Below are 25,081 nucleotides of genomic sequence, written 5' to 3' on the forward strand. Positions count from 1 at the left end.
CCTACCCCTCATTACTGCAATATTAATGTTTGCCATTTTCTTCCTTTATCAAGCCCCAACATACTCTCAGAGGTGAAAATGTACTGAGCACAATGATCGGTTTGCAGTAATGTTTTTTTCCCCTCTCCATCTGTACTATCTTATATTTGTTGCTATAAGCAACAGTCCTTTGAATTGCTGTATTTATAAAGCTTTAAAATAGGACAGATCAGACCACACAGTCTTTGTGACAGACAATTTTTCTCTGTTTTCTGAACAAAACAAAAAAAAAGGGGGTGCCTGTGGGAAGATGCTCCCTCACCTGGATTTACAGTCATCTTTGTTTCTCCAAAAGCCCAGAGTTTGTTTGCCTCTTCAAGGACAATCTTTTTAAAACTGGCAAAGGGAAGAGGCTGTGTGTCAAAACTGATTAAATGTGTCAGATGTGATAATCTATTGCAGAGGTCTTTAGCCCTGTATTCTCAGCATCCATGTTGAAATGTGGGAAACTTGGCTTTCTTTCTCAGGCAAAGCAAGTTGCAGTCTTGCAGAATACTTATAACTTCACATTCACATGGTAGAAAGGTAAGACTTCTTTCCATTTGCATTTTAGAAAATAATTGATATTTCTATGATATACTGAAGTTGACGAGTGTGAATAAGCATTCGGTCTCATTGTTTAATTTAAAAAGGAGTTGAAGAACAGCTGTATTTTCACTGGTGATTATGTGGTTGCTTTTTAATTTTATTCAACTATTATACAGGAAAAACTGAATTTCTGACAGCTTTTGAGGGGATTCTTATGAAATTCCTGTGTTTTTCATACTCTTTCAGATATGGACCACGAGCTGCAAAAATAGCAGTAGTTTTTATAAGATGTTAAACCAACTGTGTTTATCTAGAGGACAATTTACTACAAATTAGCATCCATCTCCTGACTGGAGATATAATTCAGGAGGAAATAAACATCTCAATGTAGTCAGAAAGAAACCAACTTTACTGATGGTATAATGTGCGGGGAATATGATTATCATGAAATATCTCTAGAGGCACTATTTATGAAATCATTACATATTTATATCTTTACTCTTTCATTACATTTTTCAGATATATTATTTGAACATGAGCAGTACATGCAAATATGAATTTGAAATGTTAGGATTCATAATTACATCTTTAATATAATTATATGAAAATAACTTTTGAAACATTAATATATATGTCATTTTCTTTAACAGCTTGATTGCATGAAAGAGCTTTTATTTACCTTGTCACAGAAAGCTGATTTGATTTGAATTGAGCACATAGATGTCAATCCAAAGTTCAAGAGAATCAAACTGTTAAAAATTTTTAAGAGACTGTGAATTATCCCCTTCATAAATGATAAATTGCTCATTTTTATTGTGCTACACTTTAAGGTTGTTCAGTCTTTGTAAAATGTTTTCCCTATTCAATACAATGAAAAGAAATAGGGTAGTATTTCAAAACAGCTTTTAAAATTACTTTAAGGGACAATGAATTCCGCTATTTTTACTTCAGAAATTCTGTGTCTAAAAGAAGACCTTAGATGAGAGTTCATGCCATCTGTAATTGCTTCTTGTTTTATTTTGCAAGCAGCTAATCCTTTTTCCAATATAGCAGTTTTCTTTGTCATTCAGAGGAGCGCATAGTTTGGACGATGCTTAGTGAAATCAAATCAGCTCACAGTTATGAAGCTTGGCTGCTCCCCAGTCTTCTCTCAAAAAAGGGGCATCTTCAAAAGTAAAAGAACAAGAAAGAAGCAAACAAAGAAACAAGAAAATAGTTCAAGCTAAAATGCATTCAGTGGGGTAGGAGCTATGGGTGCAGTTGAGTTGTGAGATCCAACAGGAAGGGGCTTGTGAGCAGCTGAGAGGAAGTTGCAGGTGGAAAAGCTCATTTCCACGTTGCTACTGCTGCAGCAGTATGTTTGAGTCATCTGTTAAAAATAGTGAGGATAGAAAGACTTTAAAGTAAATTTTATCATAACATTCCTCTAATGAGTGTCTTTGCTGTGGGAGGAGGGGGAAGAGGGGGAGAGGTCTGCTTTTCAGTGGTCTGAGCTTGCATGTTGCACAGGAGGTGTGTGCAACCGAGTGAACAGTTCCTGCCCCAGGCAGCTCCCTCCCCTGCAAAGTCTTCTTGGAAATACAGGTACTGGCACATGAACAATGCTTAGGAAGTTTTCTTCCTTCCCCAGAGCATATGGGTCAGTGGTTTGGTTTCTGAGCTCCTTATGTTGTTGGTGAGTAGAGTATACACATATACAGGGATGGATTTTTGCAGGAATACCTGGGACATATGTGGTACTTCCCAAAAAATGCACAACTTGGGAAAAAAATTCTCTCATTCCTTCTCCTGCTGCTCACATCTGAATTATGCTTTTGCCCATGAGCTTAAATGAAACATTTTCTGTCATCCTGCTGGGTTCTTCTAAGCATGGTACCAATGTGAGTTTTTAAGGGCTTAGCATTTTCCACTGCAACTGATCCAGCTAGTCCAACATCAATACTCTCATTTCTCCAGCTGCAAACTTATAGTCCCCTGCTCAAGTACTAACATTAATAAATTTTATCAACATGGAGCTCAGAGCTTAGATGTTCTTGCTGCACCTTGTGATCCTGTGACAAACTATTTGAAACTAGCTCAAAAATACCTACATAGTGCTGCAGTCTGGAGCAATCTAGACAAACCCAGTAGCATGTTTATCACACATTTTAGAAGTTTTGCACTTAAGCAGTTCTGAAAAATAGTAGATTATGCTAGACTGAGGTTATTTTCCATTGATAAATGATAGTATAAGCAAGGCTCTTACCTCCTGAACTTAATTGTGTTTTCTTTCATTGATTGAATTCCTCTATAATGTTCCATACTTCTTTTTCTTCCACTCTCTTTCTCAAAGCCATTTTTTGAGGGACTACTTTTAAGACAGTTATCATCCTATGGCCAGTTCATCCCCCATTATTGCTACTTTGGCAGTGTCTAAAAGGAGGCAGTAATAACACAAAGCTTCCTGTCTCAGGGACATTATGCATCATTCTCTGCACAAATATAGCCATATTAGACTGTGTATAAACTGGTAAAATAAGCCATGGGAGAGATATTCTATGAAATGGATTCAGATTGAAGTGGTTTTGTGTGTTTGACAAGGAAATATTCGTATATGAGAGCAAATGTCATGCATGGGCAGCTGCAGAATTCAAAACAACCTTGCTTTGGGCAACACTGTTCCACATATGCATGCACTTTGACTCTGGCTAAGTATGCTTCTAGAAATTGTAAAACCTTTTCATCCAGCCTCTGTTGGATAACAATTTGAGAGAGTTACTCTGTCAATAAGTAAGTGTTTTTAAAAGGCAAAATACAGTTACTTTTCAATTGAAAAGATGGAGTGAGATGGAACTTGGGAATCTGGCATTTGAACTATTGATTGTAGTATTCCTCAACAAGAGAGGCAGTCAGCATGAAGCACTTAAAATATCTGATATTGCACTGTAGACTAGGACAGGGTAAAAAGGCTTTCGTGATTTTTCCCTGGTAATGTTTCCCATTTCTCACAGCATAAGTACAGCAAGGGATGAGCTGGTAGATAGGTGTTAATGTTGGTTCAATTTGTCATTCACCTGAATGACATTTTTGTAAACCTATGTAGACCATCAGAGTATGTAGATTAAGATTGCATGTGTTTTCCTACTGAAAGAATAAGAATTTGCATATGTTCCCAGAGCAGAAATCTATAATGAGGCATATCATCTGGTTAATTAAAAATACTAAGAAACTGGGGAGAAGGGGTTGTGAAATACCATATTTTTCAGGCATTCAAATAGAGCATCTTTCTAACAGTCATCTCAGTTGAAATCCAGTGGAACATAAACATTGAATCACCTTTTAGTACCTCTGAACATCTTGTCCTTCTATCCTTGCATGTGCCTTTCTAGATTTTTGGAAGTTTGGCATCTAGGCTTTGTGCTTCAGATGACTGAGTTGGTAAATTGTTTTTACCTCTCTCCTGAAGACCATGATCCATTTTGCAAGTAAATTAACATTATGAAGTTCCATACCATTTTCTCTGTTCATGCATGGAGCTTTAGAAATCAAACAAGGATTCTCTTTCTGAAAACTGCCTAACTACTGTTTTGTGCATACAGAAAAAATATCCTGCAACATAGACCTTGAAATATTGATTTATTGTAAAGATACAGTTTTTCTTGACTTTTTTGGGTGAAATTTATTGCCATCAGAAATGCACCATTATGCCATTATCTGTATGAAAACCTCTTTACCCTCCAAGGACAGTCCCTTGGTTGTGCAGAACAAAATTAAATCCAAATGTCTGACACATTTTCCTACCAATCTAATTCAGTCCCAACTGAATTCCATTTTTTATCCATCCCTTCATCCTGCAGTCAAAGTGAGCTCTGTTGAGGGAGCTCAGCTGCCTCTGGTATTAAAGCATTTCCTGCTTTGGTAGCATTCCCCCTGCTTTAGCTGGCTTTTTTTTTTTCCCCTCGTGCACTTATCCTGTGAATCAGAGCTTTGTTCCATTAATGCATTGCCATCAAAAAAGACTCCTGATACTATTATGGTGCTGCTGTTTAATGCAGGGGTCACTACAGTATTCGGGAAGTCCAACCAATAATCTAAGACTTACTGTTCCAAGCATTGTACATATATATATATATATATATATATATATACACACACACATTTTAAAAAAGCCCAAACCACAAAACATTCCCACTATGGAGAATTGTTAAAAAGAAATGCAGTCATTTAACAAATCCTTAAAAAACTGTGATCCAGTCCCCCACCACCAAATCCCATCATGTACCTCCCTCACATGACAAAAATAAATGTGTATCTTATGAATACATAGACACACCAGCTGGTTCTGTACAGCTCTCTGGATAGTTAAAGGGAGGTGAAATGAATCAGTAATTGTGTTGTAATTAGTGCAGTTAGGATTTCTGACCTCCTCTTGCGTGTCTGGTACTCAAAGAAAGTGAGTCATTGGCACACTAACCATGCAATTTATTTGGAGGTTGTGGAAACAGCAAACAATTTGGGACAGGCAAAAGAAGGAGAATTATTAATCCTCCTTCACTGCAGAACCCTCTGCTGGTGACAGGATGAAAACTTCACTTGTATTTGAAGAGCTTGCTAACCTGAGGCTAAAGACATTGAGAAAACCAGGACTGTCCTATTGCAGTGGACTGTCACATCACTGCCCCCATCTATGCAGCCTTGCACAGGCAAAATTGCAGTATAGTTATACCCAAACTTTATGTTTAGAGGCATTGTGAATTTCTGTATATGCATGCAACTAACATAAAAGGACAGTTAAAATGGAGTGAAAAGGACTCCTTCATAGCATTCAAATAGCTGTGATCTGGAGAAGTACAGGTTGTATGGAAGCTCTGTAAAATATAAGACCATGAGGGCCCTGCATATGGAATTGAATTTCAGAGAAACAGTTTTAAATTGGGTGGTTGAAAAAAAGACAAACTGCTGATTTTTTGATTATTCAGGAAGTTTTTTTAAAACGTATATTGATATTTGAGTTGGGATATTTATAATTTCTTTCATATCTTATGATTACTTTGAAAACTGTTTTAACTTTCTCAATATGCTTGTATGGCATAATTAAATATACACAAATTTTTCTGATACTTTTTTTTTTGTTTTTACATCATAGATTAACACAACGCAGAAGTGCATAGGATATCTTTGTCTAGATTGTTGCAAGGAGGCTACACTTGCTTGTTGTGCTTCTGAGCCACTTATGGTATTGGGAACAGCTCTACAAACACCAACCATCCTCATTGATGTTGTATATCAATCCCTCTGGTCTTGAGTAATAATAGCTTCCACTTCAGTATTGCCAATGAAATTGTCTGTTATGGCACTTCAGTTCATCTCCCTGTATGGAATGACACATCAGTGAATTGGTTTCAAAACACATACGAGACCAGTTCAAATTTTTACATACAAAATCCTTCATTCACCAGGATTTCAGTATTATAATGTTTAGGATCTCGAGGTACTGTGTGGTTTTCAACAGTTTTCTGCCAATCACAAGTTGAAACTTTTTACCTTTAAAGTGGAAGAAAGTATTGGGGGGAAATGTGGCTATAGAAAAAGAAATTTTAATTTTGATATTGAGCAAATAAGAGTCGGGAAAGATAACTGCTTGCATAGATGAGGTGGATTGGCTAGAGGCCAGTAACTACAGCCTCATGTGTTGCCTTAAGCTGGACCTTTGAGAATTGAAGTAGATAAGCTCTCCTACCATGGCAGCTGTTCTATGGCTTGGATCTTCTTTGACCTTCCTGGTTTTAATGTCTGTCGCAATGCAGTGCTAGGGTACACTGGATATTGCTACAAAACATTCTTTCTGATAATTATTCTTGAGGAATAAAAATCTTCCCAGATATAAAGAGTGTTATTGAAGCACGACTGGAGATAATGGGATGTAAGGAAACTTTGGTTATTGTTGCAATCAGCTCTGGTAAATCACACAGATTACTGTATAATTTTTTATTTATTTATTTATTAATTTTTGGCCTGGCCAACCTTAACACACCATGCTTATTGATTCTGGGACCCAATAAAGGTACTGCACAATAGTAATTCTGAGCAATGTATAGGAAGTCTCTTGTTTCAGTTCAGTAAGCAGGATATGATATTGGTATCTATGTTTCTTCTCCTGATGTGGTTGTTTAGAAAGTTTTGGCAGAGGTTGTAATCAACAGAGCAGTAGATACATGTTAGGTTCGGGCCTGGTTTAGAGGTTTGGCTGAATTGTTCATCTGGTACCATAAAACTTCAATTGAAAATCTGCATTTACAGAAAGCCACAAAACATTCAGCCAAGTAACAGGGCTGATTTTTACCAGCCTGGAAATGAAAACAAAATCAGGTGAAAGCAAATCATGGTGAAGATATTTGATGAAGTTCTATTTTACCAAGTTTTTTTTTGTAATTGTAATAGCAAATTCTTTATAAAAGCAATTTGCAATGAATACGAATTATGCACAGTGATGTCATGATAGGATGTTTTGTACAAAGGGTGCATTAAAAATCTTAAACTGTGACTCATTCTGGTTGCAAATGCAAAATCAGTCTCACAATTTTATTTCTTCAGGCCACTCAGAAAAAAATGCTAGGAAGCTATTTAAAAACCCATCAAGTCATACTTTATTGGAGAAAAAGCCAGTAGTCATTGTAGTTGCATGCCAAGTAAAGGCTTTTTTTCTGAAAGTTTTTTTGTTTTCCTGTTAAAATTATTTTTAAATAACATCTATTGTGCCTGCTTCTTAGGAAAACTTATCCGTTTTTAGTGCTGACACGACTGAAGTAGTTTGATTGCTTGAGGCCAGAAGTCTAACTGAAAAATGATTAATAAAATTAATCCAGCATTCAGAGTAGTGATTTGAATTTTCATGACAACCTTTCATTTCTCCAAGTCTTTACACTTGACTCATCACTTTGTTTTTAACTTTTTGATAAGTGGAACTTAAGTGGAGAAGTCTATGTCAGTTTAAATGAACACTCCTCCCGTGTGAAGATTTCTTGGCAAATTACAGGCTGGGGTTTATGCATGGACAGTCTGACCACCCTAGCAATGCCTATAATGTGCCATGTGGAGAAGTTTTGAGTGCCAACATATTTAAGTGAAAGCTACCATTTAGTCATGGATTCAGCACGGCAGTTCTCGGGTTGCTGTTGATAATTGCTGTCCCGAGATGTGCAGGATGTCTCTGCTTCGGCCCACGCAACTGAAAAACGAGTCTGTACTCTTCACTTTTTGGTCTTGAGGTTGTTTATTAGTTCTTAGCTATAAAATTCTCTTTCTGCCCAGCGGAGGTCTGTCCTACAGGGCAGCCACAGGCACTCTGACGCCCCGGAGGTGGTGTTGTCCTTTCATACTACAAACTACGTATAACATATTTACACTTAATTCCCAATACCTATCACCTATATTAGACAGTGCACCTCTACTCTAAACCAATCCCAAAATGCCAACATCACTGCAGAAAATGGAGAACAAGAAGAAGAAGAAGAAAGGCTAGACACGCCCAAGTTCCTCCATCTTGTCCCCACGATGCCCGCACCAAAAATCCCAAAATCTACATTTTCACCCTGTGATAATTTTATTATTACACTGTTCCAACCTGTGTGACTTTCAGGTCCTCATACAAAGCTGGCAACTTGCTCCAGGGGTCATAATCAAATCCCCAGGAGTTCTGGGCAGCGTGCCAGGGCCTCCAAGCCCCCCGGCAGGGTCCTCAGCAGCTCTGGACACCCAGAGGGATGTACTGAGTTCCGACAGGCAGTCAGATGCTCAACACCTTGACAGACATGGTTTGTGAAGGAAGTCCAGAACACAAAATGGATTAACCAAAAGCATGCAAATCTACACATTTGATGTTTGTATAACCAGTGATTGCTACAACTGAGAGTAATTCAAGTGCTGGAGAACTTAGATACTGTATTGTTCTGGTATTTTGAGTTCAGTAACCTAGAATGAAAGCATCTCTGAACTGATGTCTTCAGTAATGTAGCAGACAGAAGCCAATATTACCAAGCAACAGTTCAGGCCGCAAAGGAACAAAGTGAACACATTCAGACATTCAGCCAACATTATACAGAGACAGTGCCAAAGACATTAATTGCTTATTTTCCCAGTGCATTTATTAATCACTTCCTCAAGAGCTTATGTTAAAAAAAACTCTGAATGATCCATCACTGAATATGTTATTTTATAAATATTACTGCATTTTAAATAGAAGAACTTTAGAGACACAGAGTTAACAAAAAGTGAACTTGAAAAGTGAATAGTAACAAAGTTCTGAATAGAAGAATTTTTCTGGTGGGTTAGGGAGTATGTTAGTATGGGTTAGGAAAATTAAAATAGAAAGTACTCTGTACTTTTTGAGAAAATTTGGTGAAAGGAATTTTTTCATATTGAGAATTGATTTTTAGTCACAGTAGTTTTTTAACTAAAAAATGGAAAAAGGCAAGGGCCATCTGAAGAAACAACCTGATGATATTATGAGGATGGTTTTCCATTTTAAGGTTGTTATTTTCCATTATGCAGAGTTTATCAAGTGATCTGTCGAAAATGCTGTGGATATACTTAGGATAATGTCAGTTTTGTTACAAAATCTTCATTAGAAATGTGAGTCGTGCGCTATGTAGCACCCAGCATGTCATTACAAGCTTAAACAATAAAAGTTTTTGTAGCATGTCATGAAGATTTAGCTACTGGGGGTATTTTCAAATTCTGTGTGACTTCTATGAGATTAACTAGCCCAGAGACAGTAAAAAATCACCTATTCTTGTGAAAATTTATGAACTAATTTTTTCTGCATTCTATGACCATTAAGTTACAACTCTGAATTGCATCTCATTTTAATATTCTCCATTGAAAGATAGTGCTCTCAATGCCTTCCAGAATCATAAAACTCTGATTCCTTGACCATAGTTATGGTAAACAAGATAAAGTACAGAATGCCTAAAAAGGTTACACCTTGCTTGCCTTAAATTCAGAATTAAATCTTAAAGATAACTTCATAAATAATAAACAATTAAAACAGTGGTAATTCCCCAAACTAAGAAAAGGAAGACTCAGAAAAATAAGTATAAAAAGGGCTGATAATGTGCCAGAGCACATTAATTGAAAATTACATATGAACTCTGATGGATTTTTTGAGCATTATTAGATGGATTGATCAGTGGTACAGCAAGATAATTTTGACTTCTCTATCTCTTAGTATATGGATCCATCAGATTTTTCTGCATTCTCTATATTTAAAGAATGAGAAAAAACCCTTATATGTTATGCTATTAAAGGTATTAAGGCATCTCTGCAGACTGTTTTGCGTATACTGGCAGGCCAAAGAAGATAAATCCATCAAAAAATAAGAAACAGAAATGCATCTCTCCAAAAAGTTGCATCAAAACTTTCTTCTCATAAGGAAAACCTTTGATATTATAGAAATAATAGTATCTTAGAATGTTAATATTCTTGCTTATGAATCATCTTTTGTCCCATTAGTTCTTTTTACCTTTTACTATCTAGTTGTACATTTAAACTATCCTCATTACTCAATGTATAATTTGAAAGTCATAGCAGAAGTATTTTGTGTTTCCTTTTCACCTGCGTTTAGTCTAACTTTCTTTCTTTCTTTCTTTCTTTCTTTCTTTCTTTCTTTCTTTCTTTCTTTCTTTCTTTCTTTCTTGTTAACTGTCAGGTGTTTAACTTTCGGCAGAAATGATGTGCAAGTTCTTCTACTCATCCATTGTGCATGTTTTTATGGAACTCAAAACAGTTTTATTCTTAGAGCAGCTAATCTCTCTGTCCTTTCTGCATGTTTCATACCACTACATGCTTTCTCCTGCTCGTTTTCCATCACTAGGTATTCTCTTCCATTTGCTTCATCCATTTATGCATGATTTTGGTCTTGGAAGAAGTGATAAATGTTGTCTTCTCTTTATCACTCAGCTCTTAAGTTGTTCTGACAGCAGAAACTGCTGTTGCAGTTAGAGCAGGTTCTTTAGGTCATCAGAAAGCATTATCAGGAGCACCTTTCCACTTCCAGCCTTACTGCACTATTGCTGTTGCATCAAATGATTCCATTCATTAATTGGTCGAAGGCAGCATCCACCAGAGCTTGTAATAACACACAGAAGTATTCTGTCGCAGTGGATGTTGAAATTATTACTTCTCATTTGCAATTCAATGAAACTGTCATTTTTTCCTTGCGATTTTCCTCTATTTGCCATATGTTCACCTTAATACAAGGAGTTGGGCAGCACTTCTAGTATCATTCATTCACTTCATCTCTTGCTTCTGTTTCTCACTGTGGAGCAGGCTTTCTGCAGCTACATCCCCCTGATTGCTGTCTATGACTGCTTTCCCCTTTTGTTTTCTCTAATTAAGGAAGTTCACCAGCAACATAGGCTTCACCAGTATGCAGCTCATATTTTTTGTTATATTTGTACAAATTGCAGCTGTAGTTGAATGTTATATAAATGATTAATTAGCACTTATTACTATTTTACATTTCCTAAATACTGCACAAACTAACTAATCAAGCAGTCAATAAATGAATTAAGCATAAAACAGCACACAGTTACAGGAGTTGTGTTCTCTCTTTGACATTCTCTTGCATGCTGGTATGCTGTGAAGTCTATAATAAAAAAAAACTATGTATAAAAATTCTCCTGAATAGGTGATGTTTTTCTCAATTTTGTCACAGTAAAATATAATTGAAAACCAGTGCTTGTGTAGTTAGATGTAATAAACCTTATTACATCGTGTGGGTTTTTTTAAAAAGCCCTTTGTTTCAGCCTATGTTCCTGTTCAAATCACAGCAATATTGGCAGCCAGTGAGAGCAGCAATGGGCCAGCAGAAAACTCCTAATGTACCTAATGGGGTTAATGTAACATATTCACAGTTCCATAAAATTGTCTTCATATGCCCTGCTTATTAGCACAAAATAAACAGAAAGTATTTTTAGGGTCAACCTGGCAGTGTTGTCCATTATTTTTTTTTAAATAACAAAAAAATACATACATAATAAAGATAAACTTTGTGCTATGTAGCTCTTCATTTGCTGAGATGTGCATCAGGAGCTTACACTTGCCATAATTTACGCCTGGGACATATACAGTTATTTTGTACACTTCTGAATTAGCTTTGTTGACAAGTTAGTTTGAACTGACTTGGGTCTTCTGTACTCTCTTTGACAAGACAGAAAAATGCGTGGTTTGCACTGATTAAAAAAAAAAAAAAAAAAAAAAAAAAAAAGCAATTTCTCTACCAAAAAAAGGAATGCTTATCTGTGCAGGACATAATCCCTACTGTGCCTTGACTAACAAAGACAGTTCAGTTTGGTGGGAATTCATGCAGGAGTACAGTTTCCCCATCTTACCACCCAGTATAGCATGATGGAAAGATAATGAATTTTCTGTTGACAGCTTTTTTTTCCACATCAAGTGCAACTAGAGCCTTGTTCAGGAGGTTTGAAGGCTTGAGTTTTAAGTACAGCAAATGGATGATGACTGAACATAAAAAATTGTGCACTGTGTGTGAAAGCCATTACCTAGCCAGATGTTTTAACGATGGAAACTTGCAGGGAAAGCTTTTGTCATATCCACACAGTGATGTTTAGCTTTGGCTCCAAAGCAAGAGCAGAATTACATGGACTACATGAAGAAAAAGAGAAAGAGAAAGAGAGAGAGAGAGAATTTTTACCAGGAAATAGTAAAGAGAAATAAATGTCCTTTTAAATACTTTGACAGCTGATGTGTTACACAGATTGATTGCTGGTAATAGAAATTTAACCTTTATGAAAAGGTATGATTAGAGTATCAAAGTATCCCCCATTTGCCAATTCCTAATAGTGCTGCACAAGTAGAGTTCTTTACTACACAGCACATTTTCAACCAATTGTGTAATTGAAAGTTTCTTCCTGCAACAGCTGGATGCCATTTTTTAACATGTTCAGTGTCAAAAACTGCTCAAATGCCTCATGATTGCTATTTAGGCTGGAAGCAGTTTCTCAGCATTTCAAAGCAAAGGGATTTTTTATTATTGTAGGAGTAGTATTTCATGAGGTGGGCATGTTTAAAATTCACATGCAAGTTCTGGAAGATGTACTCTAAAATTGTCTGCTTTTGACTGTGTACCAGGAGAAACAATAAACCTTGGGCTTTTTTATTGTCTTCTACTTCCCATCATGTTGTTTTGGGGAACAGAGAGATGAAAATTCAGAGTGGTTTAAAATCACAATAATTCTTGAAGTGCTACTGACATATTTACTGCTATATGTGTTCCCAAAAGGGAATTGATGCAATGTAAAGTCTGTATGAGAAATATGGAGACCAGGGTAGTTTCGGAAGGACTAATATATTTCTGGAAATGTTACTTGAGGTACACAGATTTTTAAACCTATATTATGTCCCAACCATTTCTATGATGTACAGATACTTTAGTTTTACATTTTAAGGGATGAATAAGTATTTGAGAGAAAAAGATTGTAGCTGGTTTGTTTGTAACATTTCACTTGACTGTGCCAGTGCAATGCAGAGACTTTTATCATATATGTGGTGTGAATAAATATTCCTCTCTATACATATGTGTCAGACGGTAAGGGGAGTTGGATTCACAGGTCTCTGTACAGTGCTTCACCGTGAATTTTTTTAATATATAATAATCATGGCCTAAAATTTCCTTCCTTCCTTCCTTCCTTCGCCCAGTTTCAACTGTATTAATGTCATGAGCAATAGAGCAAAACACAGTAAAAAGTTTTATGAAATTTAGGGGTTTTAACTATTTCTCTTAAAATATATTCCTGGGGCAGTGGTAGATACAGAAAATTGTGGATTTATGGTTTTTTTAAATTTGCCTCTGTTTGTAGCTTTCTGCCTGCTTTAGAGCCAAATTCTTCATTCACACTGCATGAAAAATCTCACAGTGGGGTAGTCAGGTGAGGAGCTGTGGAAGCTTCTCCTTATTAAGAAAGAGGTTTGGAATATTAAGGCTTTATATAACTGATTCTTTCAGTTACAATGAAGAGCAAATTAAAACCATTTACCTCCAACTAGAATAGACTGCAGAACTTCCCCCTGGTGCTGATGCAGGAACATTTCATAGAGAATATTTTATTCCTCCTGTGGATTGATGTTGAGGGAAAGCCTGTGCTTGGGATTTTTCCTTTATCTCATGTGCAGACTTATAACTCAGTTTCAAAAGCAATTAATATTTATGAGGTTGGGCTGAGAATAATACAACTGCAATGAGACAGTGAAATGTCTGCCATTCACACACTGCTGTATAGTGGTAAAAATACATATTTAAGTTTGAATTAATTAAATTGCATTTAATCCTTTCTCTGTGAGCTTGTAAACAACAGCTCATATCAATGCTAGTGTACATTGTTGGCAAGTGACATGTGCTGTCAGCATAATTTTAGACACATTTCATTTCTTGCATAGTGCTTATCTCTAATACAAAACTTTAAACTTTTTCTCATTGGTGTGCCAGCTGCTAAAATCAGAAGGTTTTTTCAAGATGCATTTTTTTTGTGCTTTCTGTGCAGAAACAATGGAATGCAGATAGTGATTTTGTAGTGACTTCCCAAGGCAGCGTAATTAAAAATCACTCTTTGCAGAGCCCTTTAATTGGCATTGATTTTAATCCTTCAGGTTAGCTTATTTTCAGTTTAAAGTGAAGAATGATCAAAAGACTGTGCCTCTATAATTGGTGGCAAATACAATCAGCTAAAAGTGCTCATCTTCTGAGCCTGCCTTCCTGAGCAGGATGATGGAAGATATGAGCAGCTTATTATTGGCAACCTGGTGCTCCAGTTGTCTTGGGGAAAATAAGTGGTTTGCTCTGAGTATGAACAAAACCTTAATGTGTTATTATTACTGTAGATCAGGAGCTGAGCTGTAGACAGTGAAATATTGCATTAATATTTGCTGTGCTTGGATTAGCTGAATTGACAGTGCATTTAAGTAGGGACTTGGGCTTTCTTATTATTTACTTAATTATATTCGTAATTTACTGTGGCTGAATACTCAGCATGATTTTTAATTGTCTAAGGGAGACTCTTAATTTTACAAATGAGGTTCAATAAATGTGTGTGATATTGCAGTCTTGGCTTCATAGGAAGAAGACTGAATTTTCTGCTCATTGCTAAGCTTTATGGTATTCCCATTACTACTACACTAGTGTGGTTGTAATTAAATTTTTAGAAGTTCATTTGCGTGTAGTTACTAGGCAATGCTAATTTCTGCAATTATTATTACTTTGCTATCATTTGGGTAGCAAATATGTGAGGTTCCTGCCCAGTGCTTTAAAAAAAAACAATTGTTGATTCTAATGGCTTCATATGCACTAAATCATCATCTGAAAGAGGCCTCTTCTGAACATCAGAGGTTATCTGCCATTTGTCACCTCAGGTACTCACCCTCATTGAAAGGTTGCAGTATATATAAAGCCCCACTAAGTACATCTTTGTAATGGAACAGATTTGAGTTGTTAATGTAGGTGAGTATCTTGATATTGTGTACAGAAAAATGCATGGTTGTCCACCTTCACTGTGAATTACTTTAATAAAATATAAGAAGAGATGGAAAAATAGTGAAAAAAAGAAACAGGCAAAAATTTAATCAATTTCCTTTACAGTATGTATTGTTAATTAAAAATTATGCATATGAGCAGAACCTCAGGAGTGTAAAGAAGCATCATTTAGAAGAGAAATCAAATGGTTTAGTAAGTAATAAAACACTTGAAGACCTGCCCTTCATTTCCTCATTGAAATTTGGTTTAATGATAATGATCACACTGTGAATTGGTGTTCTGCACAGGAATGGTATAGATGTGATTAGAGTCTATTTCTCAAACACACAGATTCACAGAATAATTTACCTAGTAAGGAATTATAGGCAGTTATCAAGTGGTGGAGGGTCTTGTTCAACTGAGTATTCAGTATCTCCCATGATGGAGATGCCACAGGCTCTCTAGGCACCTGCTCTGGGTTATTCTTTGCTCCTGTTCTTTGCCACATTTTCTTCCAGGTTTCTTTTTAACAAATCTATCTAAAAACACCAAAAAAATTGTAAAAATCACCATCAAACTCAAAAGTATTTTGTCCCATGCCCTGTTTCATGCACTGGAGATCAAAAGAAAGAATATACAAACGTGTCAAACATATCTCTTAACCTCCTGATGTCTTGAACTTTGGGTCTTTCTGAGCTGCATGTTTTTAAACATTTCTAGCTACCTAAATTGAGGAAATTTAATTTTCCCACACTTTTCCCTCTCTTAGAATGTATGATTTTATCTCCATAACCTACTGTGGCAGGAGTCCCACAGTACAAATGCACTTTGCAGAAAGAGCCACCCCTCTTTGTTTATTTGTTCAGCTTTCTTTCTTTGGATGCCTTGTGAAGGCTGACCTAGAGCAGAGGATAGACTGAGTTAAATAAAGTAGGCATTTATTAAAAGGCCTCAATGGATACACCTTGGGCAGTACAAAAGCCCAGCCAGGGCTACATCCAAGATGAACCCAAAATGATCACAAAATGGGCAACTGGTCCTGAGATTTCTCACTTTTATGAGTTCTGGTTCATTAGCATATTGGAGTTACTTGTCAGTTGGACAACAGCTTCAGGTTTTGAAGTCCCATCCTTATTGTTTTTCTCTCTTCAGCCCACGTTGTTTATGGTCTTGGGCCTGAGATTGTCCTTGGTCCCCAGCTAGAGAAGGAACTGTTTTGTCCACTTACTCTGTGAAGAGAGCTTACTGTCCATTAGTATGAAGCTCAGAACTACACACTAAAGCAGTACAGAATCTGAAAAATAGAAAAGCTAAAACCTGAGGCATCACTTTTTATGATGTGACTCTTAATCAGCTTGATTTAATGTCCTATGGTTGTTTTCATAATCTTCCATGATTCAATTTCCTCTTTTTTTTGTAGTGTTACTCTATTCATTTGTCCCTCACACAGAAGTCATTCTGTGCACTCCATCATCATCTTGCTTTTATGTGAACCTTTTCTGGTTGTTTGTAATCAAGGCGAGCATGCATAAACATGCACAAATAAGAAAGACCAAAACATTTGAAGAATTAAAGAAATTTTAAAACTATTAAGTCAATGTTGATTTAGTTTAGGCTGTTGACAGGGATAGTGCCATCTCTTTGTACAGAATCTGAAGCACAGTAGTCCATGGCCATCTCTGAAAACTCTGTCATATATACTTAGATGTTTGCAGAAAGTTACTTTCAAATTTTCTCTTTTTTACACTTCAGGCAGTGGCTTACAGTACGCTTAACACCTAGGTGCTGCAGGTGATACCTTTACATTGCCTGCCTTCAGTGTCTCTGTCATCACTAAATACATCTGACAAGTTAAAACTTCACTTATCCAGGAAATTCTGTCAGCTAAGAGAAACCCATCTGAGCCCAGCTTCAGCAAGCTTCTCAACCAAATCTTCAAGCATGGGAGTTTCGATGGGTTGAGAGAAGTCCTCACAACTCAAGGCTCCTGCTAAGGACATGGAGGATTTGTTCCTTTAGAGATTTATGTTTGTAAGATAAGCTCCCTAAAGAGATGTTGTAATAAAAAATCAATCCAGTTTACTTGCTACAATTAAATTTACTCAGTCAATTTTATACTCTCACGGAAAATCTGAAATGCTTATGATGTAGTCAATATTATAGGCAAATTAAAGCTTTCCTGAAAAGAGATCCTGTCAACAGGAAATCTGTGGATTTCTGAAATAATTTAAAGGCAGTTTCTTTAGTTCTGTACCTCTCTCTTGATCCCACTGCCAATCTGATAATTTTATCTCATTTTCCCTACTTGGAACATATTGTTTTCTCCCACATCTGACAAAAAAACCAACTGTACTTCTGTGCAACCAACCAAGAAAGACCAACTGTAGAGAAAGAACTGGAAATTTAAATTTAGAATTAAGAAGAAATAAACTAAAGAATGTTACATACCTCAAGGGAGAGTCAGGCCCTTAAAGCCAGCACTACACAAAGTGCTGTCATTGGAGTACTAGTACTAAAAACACTAGAATGTTTCTATCCTTAGAGTAATGTCAGAGACTCTGAAGCAGTGCCAGAATTTAGTTTATCTTTGAAACAGGATTCACAACAAAAATAAAGAAAGTAACAAAGAGGAGGCTGCAGCTGTCATCTGTTTGACTGCTTTAGAGGTCAAGGAATTCCTGGGAAAAATCACCTCTTGTGTACAGAGGCTATTCCTGTCCTCTTAGTGGTTACTTGAAAGAATTTCGATCCAAAGCCTGATGTTTTACTAGGATGTGCATCCCACTTCCAAAGGAATTAATTTATGGAAGTTTTTTAGCCTGTGGGAAGTGGCTAAAAAACTCTGACTCTGATTGGGTTGGTTTCTTCTAGTTTTATAAGCATGAGTTTGTAATATTTTCAGGTTATTTTTGCTTTGAAAATGTTTGCTTGCTTTTTCTGACAATAGACCCCAATAGTTAACTGTGGTGTGGAGAAGTATTTCTTTGAATGAGCATCAAGTGATTAAAGTAACTTAAGAACGTATCAAATAAGTTATTTTAGTGATAAATCGTCAGTATAGTCCAAGGCTAGTATCAAAGCACCCTTAGCTGTGAATTTATTTTCTTTTGATAGGCTTTACAACAAAATTTTGATTTGAGATGTTAGCTGCTTTTACAAGACAAAATATTCACACTTATTCTGGCTTGTACTTTCAAATTGTTCCCATAAAAAAAGGCAGAATAAAATAGGCTAGACCTTTAGGTGATCAGAAACAAAACTTAAATAGTGAGATGACTCACAGAGAATAAATATAGAACACAGAGGAAAGCCATTTATTTTTGTTAGCCTCCATAAGTAGTACTGGGGAAATAAAAGAAAAAACATGTATATGATTTTGCTTACGAGAGAGAGAAAATGGCTCATGAATAAGTATTTTCAGTTTATATAGTTTTAAAAAAATATATCTTTTAATGTGCAGCGGCTTCCCATTGCAATTTTGTCCCCTACCCATTGAATGCTGGTGTGGGAAGCACCATGTATACAGCTGGGTGGTTCGGGTTTTCTCACCATTCTCCTCTGCTTTTCCAGACACAGGCAGCAGGATTCCATGGTGTTTTATGTAGAGTGAGAAAAGAAAAAGGTTGTGGAAGGGAGTGAGTAGGGGAGAGGTGAACTTGCAGAGATTACTGAAGCAATCACATGTAGCCAGTCTTGGTATCTTTTGGTCAAAGAGCCAACAAACTCCTCATGCATTGTGCAGGGAGAGTAGGAAGGCTGAGATGGCACCACAAATGCAGCATTATGCAATCGAAATGTTCTTTTTTTTGTTGCCAGAAGGAGAGTTTGGAGCCATGTGAAAACCTTGCCATGGAGCATTGCTATAAAACATCTCAATATTGCTGTGTTTTTTAATGAATACATAGATCCTTGCCATGTTAATAATTTTATCTTGTTTCAGACCAGTAGTTTTAACTATTACACTTTGATTGTGTTTCAGAACAGTCAAGCATCAAGTATTGGAACTGACATCTGAATTAAAGAGTGTGCAAAAAATCTCTTCCTTCTTTAACTATTGAAACAACTAAAATGGAAAACTGACTAAAAGAGGTGAGTCCTTTCCTCTGATGTCTCCATTTCCTTGATGTCTCTGCATTGCTTTTATTCATTTTCTCCACAACTGCCTCCTGCAAAGGCAGAGAGCCAAATGATTGTGAACTCTCAACTGCTTTAATGGAAGTGAAGGTAGCTAGAAAATTACACATATGATAACCCATCTTTGTATTTAACTAGTTATGAGGGCTCTGTTAATATTGGGTGCCTTTGAATATTGTGGCGAATGATTTTCACAAGTCTGATATTAATGTAGAAATGTATATATATATTAATATAAACTCATATAAACTTAAATTATGAGTAGAGCCCCATAGAACTGGATGCACCAGAGCTGTGGAGTGTAGGGAATGTAAGAGGAAGGATTGATTTGGCCTGGAGGAATGTAACAAAGGGGAGAGGTTAGAGAGAAAAATAAAGTACAGAAGACAAGCATGGCAAGGGGTTGCAGCATCTTGAAAGCAACATTGAAATGGCCTGGAAAAGCTCTGGTAGGGAAAAAAACTTCCTTTTCCACCGTTTCCAAAGATATTTTTACTTGGGTTTTTTTTTCTGTTTGTTTTGGTTTGTTGTTGTTTTGGTTTTTTTACACTAAGAGATCTGATAGGACATACTGAAGATAAGCTGATCTCTAGACTCTGGAACAGAAATGGAAGAGCAGTGAAATGTCTACACATAGGGAATTATTGGTATTTCCCAATGTTAACCATACTGAGAAAAATTGAAATAAATTCCATATCCTGTTTCTTTATGACTACATGGAGGCTTAAATATATATGCACTAGAAACAGGGAGAGTTTTTATGTCTTTTTAAAATGATGGTCATTCTGCCTATGATTTGGTATTATTTTAAATGTAACTCTTAGAGCTATATTTGACTCACTACAGTTCAGTTACACACAATTTAATTGTAATGTTAAATTAATATGTTAATCATATAATTGGTTATGGGTATTTTAGTTTAGTTAGGTATGATGTGGTACTTCAATTTGTAAATTTTCCTGAGTGGGGCATGAGTTTAAGAAACATTTTACATCTTGCATGAAATATTTTACATCATAGGAATATTCTTTGTGTCACTCCAGAGTGATCTTTTTTCATTGCTTTCCATTGGTGCAAAAAAATTCAATGGATTGCTTACTTAAAAAAATATAATTTCTTACAAATAGAATGTTATCTAATCATCCAGCAGCTTTGTATTTTAGTAAATGTATTTTAAGAGGAGAAAGAAGCAAAGTGTTGAAACAGTTCCATTGCCATAAAATGTATCTATGATGATTTATTATATGTGGGATATATATAGATAGGTAGAGATATAGATATGATTCTGCATGTTATATATATATAGTATGTATATGTATTTATACATTGCAAGTACATATTTCTAAGGTACATAAACAGTACAAAAAGTAGGACTTGGAACCAGTGTTTATCTTCTGACAATGTGAAATAGATCAGTTCAGCTAACTTTGCCTCAGTTTGGCCTTCTGTAGAACTCTGAAACTTTATTGAAAAGGTGAAGTAAGGTTTGCAGTGGTGTGATTTTTCCCAAGCAAAAATTGGATTTTTACCTTAGGAATTAGTTTCTCACAGTAATACATTTGCTTATCATTTACATATATTTATATGCATTTTCATACACACAAAAACCCCCCACTCTATCCTCTCAGCTTCCAGTATCTTGGGTAAAAGAAAACATTATGTCTTTGAAGAAGGTACTTTGATTAGTGATATGTTTATTAGAAGAACAGAGTGTGGTCCACTTATTTTCCTCAGGAATATGTTGACAATATCATTTAAGAGTGACTCAGTGGCCCTTATGGGTCCCTTCCAGCTTATACTATTCTGTGGTTCTGTGAAAATAATGTTTCTCTTTTGTTGTGAATTTTGTTCAAGGGAAATGCAGACAGAATTTAAAGATGCCATTAAATCAAGATATGTTTATCATCAGGGAGAAGATGACTAGGCTTTGAAAAAGTCAGATAAAGAGAATCTATAGGAAATGTGTTAGGGATGTGGATGAAATTGAACTTTAATGAGACCAAACAAAAGAAATATAATTGATCTTCTACAGTGAGAATGTACTGAAGTAATTTAAACCTTAAGGTACTCTTGTCTTAGTGGGAGACAGGGTAGCGGATGTTCTGTATGATCTAATTATCTCAGAAGTCTCAGGCTCTGCAAAATATTATTCCTTAGGGGAAAGGACACAAGACAAAGAGAACAAATTACCAGTTGAAAGATATGATGATCTTTGATGCAGTACAAGGGGAAGCATAAGGTATTTTATTAATATTCCTGGTGTGAAAGTAACAGCTGTAATGAGAAAAATTAGAAAATTGCCTCTAGTAAAACACACTGAGAAGGCAGAAAAGCTTGGATGAGGCAAAGGTACTGCAGTCAAATATAAAGAAAAAACCAGATTTCTAGTGAAAATTGAAAAAAAAATGATTATGACTTGCTTGAGGTATTTTGAAGAAAAATATAGGCAGGACTTCTTATTACAGCTTAATAGCAATTCCCTCAGCAGTTATAGAAAGTTATGAATCAGAAAAAAGAAGCTAAACTGACTGTGAGATAGACAAGTCATTTGTCTGTCTATTAGATAAATAGACATTTCAAATCAAAATTCAAATTTTCTATATTCTTACTTCCTTCTCTACTTATGGGAAAATCGGGCATCAAAATTAAAGAAAGGGGTAGGCATAATGGAAAATGGAAAATGTGTGTAGGCATAATGGAAAATGGAGATACAGAGCCATAGAATCACAGAATGGCTTTGGCTGAACAGGACCTTAAAGATCATTAAGTTCCAGCACCTAATGTAAATGTGAAGAAAAGATCAAAAACTGCAGATAGAGAGGTGCTGGGATGCAGAGCCAAATATTGAATCAAAAGCTTCATTACTGTTATAAGTAAGGAAACAGTCATTAAAAACTAAAATATACAGAGGCTTATCTTTGAGTAATAAGAAATTGTCATGAATTTGCTTATATATGTATGTAAGTTAGAGGAAAAAAGAAAAAAACATAAAGAGAAAGGTCGATGTTTGATATAGCTAAGGACACAGACTTCTTCTTGTGTCAGTCTGAAAAAAATGTCCCTTCATCACAGCTAGTAGAAACAAAGATAATTCCCCACAGCTATAATCAATTTTGTATCAAAATTTATTTCAGACATAGATCTTTTGTCACCTGCTTTTTACAGTTGGTATCATCTAGATACTTATTGACTGAATTGTAGACAAAGGTGTGGTACTTCTTCCTTTGAAATCTAGACTAACCTTTCTTTTTGGTAGAACATAGGCTATTGGTGCAGGAAATTGACCCAACTTTCCAGAAGACTCTATTATCTACAGCTGGCCTTAACTTCTGTAAAAATAGAGGAATTTTGTAACATTCAGATTAGTTAATTTTTTGCAGTCTTTAAAGCATTACTACATTATACCTGCAGGATTTAAACACAATAATAACAAAAGTCCTTATTTATGCTTTAATACAAAAAATGTCAAAGTACTAAACAAAATATTTTTCTTTATTTTTAAATAATTATTTTTTATTTAAAATATTAATTTATCTGATTCACAGTATTTAAATAAAAAGGTAAACAAGTTGATAAACTCAGGAAGAGAGAGATGAAGCAACTTCAAAATGTCATTGCCTGATGCCTGAACCAACCTCCCATTGCCTTGATAAATATGAAATTGTAGAAGATAGGTGAAGAAGTGAGGCCAAATTCTTAAGCATCTCTGTCCTTTTTATTTATTCTACCTCTTCCTATTAATCCAGTGGAATGCTAAGTGATCATCTAATTTTGAAACACCTGTCCTTGTGACTTTCTTTTCCTTGAGTGGAAGTCCCAGCCAAAATGCTGAGTGACATCCCTGAGGCAAGGACTGTGCTAGAGACAGGTACCATTCTTGTAAGGTCTCTCAGATCAGTTCATCCCTAGCTCAGGAAATACCAGAATTATTCAACCTTTTTATGCTTTTCTGTACTTTTCTTTAGCCATCTACTGCCACTGTGGTTTGTGCCAATGGGTCAAAGAGCCTTTGAATTCACTCAGAATGGCTATTTTTGGATGTGCACACTACTGGAAGTGGATGCCTATAAGAAGCTTTCATGGTTGGACAGAAAGTAATGACACCATTAACTCTGAGAAATGGAATACTTCTTGTATTGCTGTCATTCTCTTCCAGTAAAAAAATTCAAGTTGAGCACAGTGGGAAGTCCAGTTTACTCCCATGGTATAAAATCATATTCCTAAAATAATTCACCACTGTTAGAAACAAACCAACATGTGGAGCTGGCACTGGTTTTTAGGCTGATGCAGGGAGAGATGCTTTTCTTTGGTCTGCATTGCATATCATAAGCAGACACAGGCACTATGATAAATATCTCACCATCTCCTGATGGTTTCATGGAATCAGGGACTGCACATTTATGCTCATACCAGAAAGGTTATAGGAAGCACATCTGTCCTTATATGGTCTTCCTTTGTATTTTTATATGATTATAACAGCTACATCAAAAACATAATAAAAAAATATGAGTCAGATAATCCTCTTAGTTCAGGGTTGCAGGGATGGAACTGGCACTGTGCAAAATAAAAAGATATATTTGTTCTTACTGGATAGAGGAAGTGTGGCCAAGGTACGTTAGTAGCCTCTTCTGGCTCATTGGGTAACACAAAATTATGGTCTCCTGAAAGCTTTATTTTATATGAAACACTGCCATATGGCTCTTATTTTAAACTTTGCCACTATCTGTTTTATTTCTGTTGTATAGTTTCTACTTCCCTTTTGTTTCCCTGCCTTTCCCTGCCAGCCCTTTTAGCTACAGTCTGAATTCTGCAGACACAGTTTAAAAAAGCTGGCTAGTGATTTGGGGAAGGGACAGGATAGTAGTGGGTCACAGTTGGGCCAGGGCAAAGAATTTTGGTATTCAGGCCTTATATGCTTGAGAGAGACCCCAGTCATGTTTGGATGCAGGGACTGTGTTCTCTAGACCAAAGGAAAAGAAACCAACATTTTAACAAACTCATTCATCAAGAATAAAATGTATAAACATGCATATTATTAAATGTATAAACATGCATATTATTGAAGCTTTCTGAATTGTTTTTGCTCTTAAAGCATGAATTTATCTGAGCACATTGATAAAGTTTAATACAGGCTAGAAAATTCATTGTACTGTTATTTTAGAAATGAGGCGAAATATTTCAGTGTTGCAAAATCAGCACAATGAAATACTTTGCACCTCATTTTTATAAGCTGCCCATGAAGTTATTTGAACAACTAAAATTCCTATCTTGCAAATCCTTGAAATCAGGGCAATTTCAAGGAGTGAAAGAAAATAAAAAATCATCAAAAGTAAAGTATGGAAATAGCTCAGAAATTGGTGAAGTGATAAATATCAAGGAGGGTAAGTTGCTTTAAAATTTTGGGTAAATTTGTACATAATACAAATACAAAAATGTTCTGTATGCATGTCCTGTATCTATATAAACAAATGTTTTGCTTAAGAATTAGGCAGTACAAGAATAAAGGAGCATAAAACAAGGATGTCATCACATAAATCAAAACTGTGAAAAAGGTGCTTGAGGGCATGGTACATTACCAGGTGTAACAGGATTCTGCAGGTGGCAGGTTAAGGCACTACTCAGGTCTTATTTATGTATTTAATGTATTTACTAATACATGAAGGCCACCTTTCTGTTTCAAACGTGGCCACTCCAGGACATACTTGGTTAAGATGTTCATGCTTGAAGAAGTTGTTGAAAACTGGAGATACTTTGGCAGAAACCACAGGATTGGATCAGATGAGATGAAAAATAATGGCTGATTTGATTCAGTACTGTGGGAGGGGCTGTGGTCAGAAAACTTTCCTCTCTGTGGAAGGCAACAAAATATTGACCTTC

The 25,081-nt window shown here is 35.9% G+C and overlaps 1 protein-coding gene across 11 annotated transcripts in view; it reads left to right on the forward strand.

Moving 5' to 3' along the window:
• DLGAP1 (DLG associated protein 1) overlaps positions 1 to 25,081 on the forward strand; it is a 399,529-nt gene that overhangs the window by 130,789 nt on the left and 243,659 nt on the right. For all 11 annotated transcript variants that reach the window (XM_074549059.1, XM_074549033.1, XM_074549041.1 and 8 more), the window contains one exon: positions 19,050 to 19,159. The gene's annotated coding sequence lies outside the window, so the exon portion shown is untranslated. The remainder of the gene's footprint in view (positions 1 to 19,049; positions 19,160 to 25,081) is intronic.

Source organism: Zonotrichia albicollis, chromosome 1 (genome assembly GCF_047830755.1).
Source record: "Zonotrichia albicollis isolate bZonAlb1 chromosome 1, bZonAlb1.hap1, whole genome shotgun sequence".
Classification (NCBI taxonomy): Eukaryota; Metazoa; Chordata; class Aves; order Passeriformes; family Passerellidae; genus Zonotrichia; species Zonotrichia albicollis.